The sequence below is a fragment of the Tympanuchus pallidicinctus genome, unplaced genomic scaffold (genome assembly GCF_026119805.1).
Source record: "Tympanuchus pallidicinctus isolate F22 unplaced genomic scaffold, pur_lepc_1.0 scaffold12, whole genome shotgun sequence".
Taxonomy (NCBI): domain Eukaryota; kingdom Metazoa; phylum Chordata; class Aves; order Galliformes; family Phasianidae; genus Tympanuchus; species Tympanuchus pallidicinctus.
The window spans coordinates 16284145-16290145 of NW_026294637.1; positions in this window are offsets into that span (position 1 = coordinate 16284145).

The following is a 6001-nucleotide window of genomic DNA, read 5'->3' on the forward strand; positions in this document are numbered from 1 at the left end:
GAGAAGTGTGACTTCGTGAATGACATGCAACACAAATTGGTGTCTAAAATAGGCTCTGACAAAGTTCCTTGTCGCCTGTCAGAAGGACCTCTGCCACCACATGAAAAGCACAAATGGTATCCTACATTATGAAAGGTTACCTAGTAAAGTTGTGGTCACTGTTGTGACTAACAGGGGTTCTCTGTGCTCATTTAAAAACACGCTGAGGATTTGCTTGTGTGGGGGGAATAAGAAATGATCCCCACAAGGTGGCAACAGATCAGAACAAATTTCCAGCAGTAGTTTCCAGCAGACCTAGAATGTGAATTTATGGCACTCTCAGGTGGGCTTTATATAACAGCTAAATAACAGGTATGTACTTGAGAGTCACTATATTTGTCCTGTCTGCACACATTGGAAGCCCAAGGTTCTGGTTAAAAAAAGACTCACACAAACAAGGCAAGAAGCAGAGCACAGCAAAGTGAGGCATTCTGCTAAAGATGGAACACAGCATTCTCCTCGCTCCGGGATTCTGCCAGAAATACCCCTCATAACAGCAGAATCATTTTGTTGTTGGCCTCACCAGCAGTGCTTGTGCTCTGTTTACTCCATTCACCAGACACGGTTGTGGTGTTGGCTCAAGATCAAATTAAATGTGAGACACTGAAGGAGTAGCCAGACAAATGTCCTGCTGTAGGGAAGACAGAGGCATTTGGATGTACAGAATCAGCTCTGGCCTTGCCTGGTTACTCTGCCAGCAGAGAGGAAGAAGGGAGGGAGCTGGACCAGGGGACAGGAGTCTGCATGCTGTATTTCAGTTTCTGACTGAATGACTGACTTCTCTTTGCTTTATTTCTGCCTCAATATCTCAATAATCATCTGTAGATGCCTTGCACCTTGCACCAGTCAGATTCATAAGGCAGGATGAACTGGAAGAGAGTTGGAAAAATGGCCTTGCTGCTGTTTCCTTCTTCCAGCGGTACAGTTGTGCTCTTTGTTCTAAACATGCAGCTGATGTGCTGCTGCACAGAGGATGAGTGCTATGGCCCTTTGTCACCACTTCTCTAGATTGACCATCACAAGATGGCTGGTGGAGTCAGACTACAGGTCCTTTAATTTCTCCTGGGGTGTCTGCGTGGCTGAGGGGTGTGATATGCTCATTAAGGTCTATGCAGCTCTCTAGCTGTCCTGTCACAAACAAAAACAAGTGACTATGCCAAGTCTGCTTGTGACTGGAAAAAAAAAAAAAGAAAAAAAGAAAAACAAACCCCAAAAATTACTTTGCAGCTTTTTCCAAAATATCTTTAAACTGTCTCGAGTGACTCACTGATGCCTGCTACACATCAAGAGGTCTAAAGGTGTATTTTAAAATAAAACAAGATGAATATTAACTCTTCTTCAGCCTCAGCTCCAAATGTATTTATGGCTTAGTGTTTTGAGTTGAGAGCATTCTAAATCAAAAAGGGAACCTATCCTTAAGCAACTACAGGATGATTAAAATAGCCATCTCCTCCCATTGGGCTTGTGGAATCATCTTTACTGGTGCAGAAACTCAAAGCTCCAAGCTGTACTTTATTAACTTTGGAGACTTAAAAAGCTGTCTTGGTTTTCTTGCTGGTAAACACTTTGCCAGCCATATGTGGACTTTAAAAGACAGAGTGATGTGAAAGAAGTCAGTGTTGCAGTTTCCCAGAAATGCAAATCTCTTAATAATGGCTGCAGAGGCCAGGGCATGCCAGGTGGTGGGAGAATGGAGTGAGGGCCAGTTCTTTGCATGAAGGTGTGGCTGCATTTAAATGAAGCTTACTCTGCTTATATTTTAATAATGTGTTCCAAAATTGTTAACCATATAAACTGCCCTCCAGCAACGTGAGGAATCCACATCTTTGGGTCCTTAGTCCCTTGGGGAGGATCATCGAATCCCATGCACCAGTGGTGCAGCTGCAGATTTGAAGCCTCTCCACAAGCAGATTTTTCATGCACCCCCTCACACGTGGAGCTGTTGGGGTTCTCCCACTGGCTTGTTTGCTGCAGCAGTCTTGTGTCCAAAGCTGCAATGCACTATTTCATACATAGCAGCAAACACATTATCATAGCAAATAGTACCTTACATGCTGTGGGAGGATTAGCATAACCCAGTGCTGCAAGCTGTGAGCGTTCCTGCATAGCCACTGTTATTACATAACTGCAGACTGCTGCATGCTATTTACTTACAGAGGTACTGCTGGGAATGAAAATGACTGACAGGCAATGCATGAGGAGCACATCATCTGCTCAAATCTTTCTAGATGATGGTACATCAGATGGATTTGGAGTCAGTTTGGAGTCTGATAAGCAGCGCAGCAACTGAAGCTGCTGGTTTGGGTCTTTTTTCTTCCCTTTCTGTCTTCATGGCTGGAGTGGCTCCATCCCAGCCTTTTATCCTAGGATAATAGATATCCTAGGAGTGCAGCCTGTGCAGATGAGAAGCTGTAATGAGAAGCTGGGCTTGTTGACCTGTGTTACCTTAGGGAACAATGTAATGAGAAGCTTTACCTTTGTGCAGTACCTACTGTGAAGTACTGATTAGCAGTGGTGTAAAGCTTAAGCACTGAATCTGTGAGCAAAATTGATGATTACCTGCCATGCTTAAGAGAACCCAAATGCTGTGGTTATTTACATCAGCCTTTTGATTTACTACAGCTGCTACATTTAGCCATTTGGCAAGCGTGTCTTAGTTATACTGTACTTCAGAGCTCTGATTTTAAGTACCTGAAGATGTGGAACCAGCCATTCTCCCTTGGGATGGCTTGAAGTGGCATGAAGTATGACAGAGGAGAACTGGTTGTCCTGAACTAAGGACTTATTTTAAAAACTACACTACATACCACACACATTTAAGCATTTCTTGAACATGGATACTCAGTCATGTTTACGAAAGTAAAGTCTCATCATGGTCTAAAAGCAGGCCTGGCATTCTGCTCCAAATGCAGGCCTTTACCTACCTCAAGTACCATGCTAAGGATAGGGACAGTACAGCAGTGAAGTCTTGAACTGCTGAGACTTCATAATTTTTAGGAAATGATGAAAAATTGAAAATGATTTTCTACTGAAAAAGTAACAATTTACTACAAGGATCACTATGATGAGATCCCTGCCTTACTTTTTCCAGCTCTTTGCTGCTTTACAGAACTGTGCTAACATGCAGTAGTGATAGACGGACACCTACTTTTGTCCTGATTATATTGCTTGTGTATTTGAAACATGGGAATTTGTTTAAAAGAATATGGATTGATGTTGTTAGGGATAGGCATGCCTGTCAATACATCAAAATGTAGTTACGCAGCTACTGCTTAACTGTCTTCTTGTGACTAGAGGTGGGGAAACAAGGGACTACAAGAAGCAGCAGGTCGTCCCAGGCTTACTCTATTGCATGGAACATCTATTCTGGTCACTGCTATGAAAGCAGACTTTTAACAAAAGGAAATCATAGTAATGAAAGGTTTTACTGCAGTTATGTGTCACCTTAGTTTCTTTCAGACACAGATGCACATGAACATGGTACAGTCATAATGAATTGAGGACGGCTGCATTACGTGAGCACGAGTGAGTTACTAAGCACTTCCTGAGGAAGTGCCAGGAAACCTTTTTCTCATGGTGCTTTGTAAATTCTTGACCACATAGGCATTGCAGAAATCAGTCTTGGTATATTCTAGGTTCTGGCAGGTAGAGGTTAAGTAACATAGCATAGGAGCTATTCTTAAATAACTGCCTTAACTATATTGAATCTAATTATACAGGGCTGTGAGTGAAAGAAATAATAGACACTGCAAATTTAAAATTATATAAAAGTTCTTCTGACAGTTTTCTTGAATGTGATTTGTGTCAAACCCCAAACTAAGTTCCCAATCCTCCTGCAAAATGCCATGAATTCAAATAATTCAAAATATATTTGGGTCTTGAGCTTGTTTAGTATGAAGCAAGTCAAGATCCCAGAAAAGGAAGTCTAATATGGCAAAAAGATCTGTGATAGTTTTGTCTCCAGATCTGCTCTATAACTCAGCTGCATTTCTCTTCTTCAAAGTTCAGAGCTACCTGTGTCAGCAGTTCATGGATGCTCTCTGGCTGCAGAACCGAAGAGCCATTGGCACATTCACATTTTGCTACAGGGAGTAAATCAGGCTGATTCTGTGATTCTGTTATCTAATACTGATGATAGGAGATCTCTGTGTTTCTTATTTCAGAACAAGCTGGATATCTCCCTCCCACCATATATTACCATCCTAGTTTCAAACTCCAGCTGGAACAGAAAAGTGTCAGAACGCCTTGTTCGGTCCTTGAATTAGGAGGCATCAAGTGAAGGCAGTGAGGAAAGGAAATCTAAACAATGATCTCCTTTTTCAATTCAGATTGCTGCTCAACATTGTGAACAATCGAGCCCGAAGAATAGCATGATGACAAAATTATACTTTCCTAGTGACATGGAATTAAATTTCCACTTCTCTGGTCTAACTTCATCCCAAAGGGAATAAAATGCTGTCATTTGGAGTAACACAAGTCTCATTCAGCCCAGCTGTTGGTGATGTGTGTGTACTCTCTGTGTACGATGGCAAGTTTTTCCCACAAACACTTGGCTTTGCAGGCAAAATGCATTAGAATCTAAGTGCTCCAAGTTACTGGAGCATAACCTTTTTTGTTAATATTGACATTGCTTTGTGGCCAATAGAGTAGAACTAAAATCCAGTAAATGAGCAGTACAGTACAAGGAATAGTGGGCAGCAAAAGTCTTCAAACAAAACTAGAATGAAGTGCAACAGAGAAGAGATGCAATACTCCTGTAGCTTACAACAAGCAAAGAAGCAAAAAGAGCCTGTGGAATATTTTGACTGTCAGCAAGCTTGTTTAATGTAAAAGGATAGGTAGTATGGTGTGTGCTCAGTTACAGTTCACAGACACAATATTTTCACTGTGGGAATACTCTGCATGGAAATAGCCAATGAGAGTGGTGAAAAAAAGTTATCAGTTCAACTAGTTCATCCTGAGACTCTCATCAGAGCTTTTTTAAGTGTTTGGAACGGGACTTCAGATATTAAGGCAAACACTGCCATTACAATACTTTCTATAAAAGTTGTTTTCATGGACAATGGGACTTTACACTTCCCAAGACTTATCTAAAGTAGTATAATTTTATACCATCTCCGAATTCCCTCTCCAATCCTGCCATGATCATCAGATAAATTCTTCAAATTTCTGTGGCTGGATTATCATCTATTCTCTTTGTATTTGTTAACAAGCTAATTTTAGTGGTGAAACACAAAACGTGCACCTCATCTACATACTTGGTGCTTGTTGCATAGGAACTTCTATGGCTTTGCCTCATGTAACATGATAAACAGTACCAATGACGTGGAGGTTCTGGAATTATTTGAGTGCTTTTAAACAGTATTCCCTCTTTAATCAGATGGATGGGCTGGTCCAAGCTGTCACATTTTCCTTTCAGGTAGGTAAGGCTGGGCTGTCTTTCCAAAAGGCACGTGGGAGAACTCTGTCTTAGCCGTGCTCTGATGCACTGTGTGAACTGAGTCGTATTTTTTAAAATCTAAAAGGTAACTCACAAGAAAGTGTTCACTGTTGTTTAAGATACAATGAAATAAAGCCTGATCTTAAGATCTGATGATCTTAAAAGCAGCTTAAGATGAATATAGAGTCGGGACAATATTCTCAAGAATGCATTTGGAAACAATATAAAATTTACCTAATGATTACAGTTAAAGCTGGGGAGCCTAAAGGCCAGTGACATGAAATACTGCTGAGTGCACTTGCATTATTGAACAGACTCTGGAAGGCAACTGATGAAGCCGGCATTGAAAGCTGCCAGACAGAAGAGACCTTTCAGCAATTTGTTTAAAGCATGAGTAAAAATAAGCCCCCTTCTGTACAAATAACATGTTAAGGAGCAATGTGGAGAATTTTCAAGCCATTCAGTTCATTTATATCCTTTATTTTTTACGTCTTTTGTGGAGAATAACCATACCACAGAGGA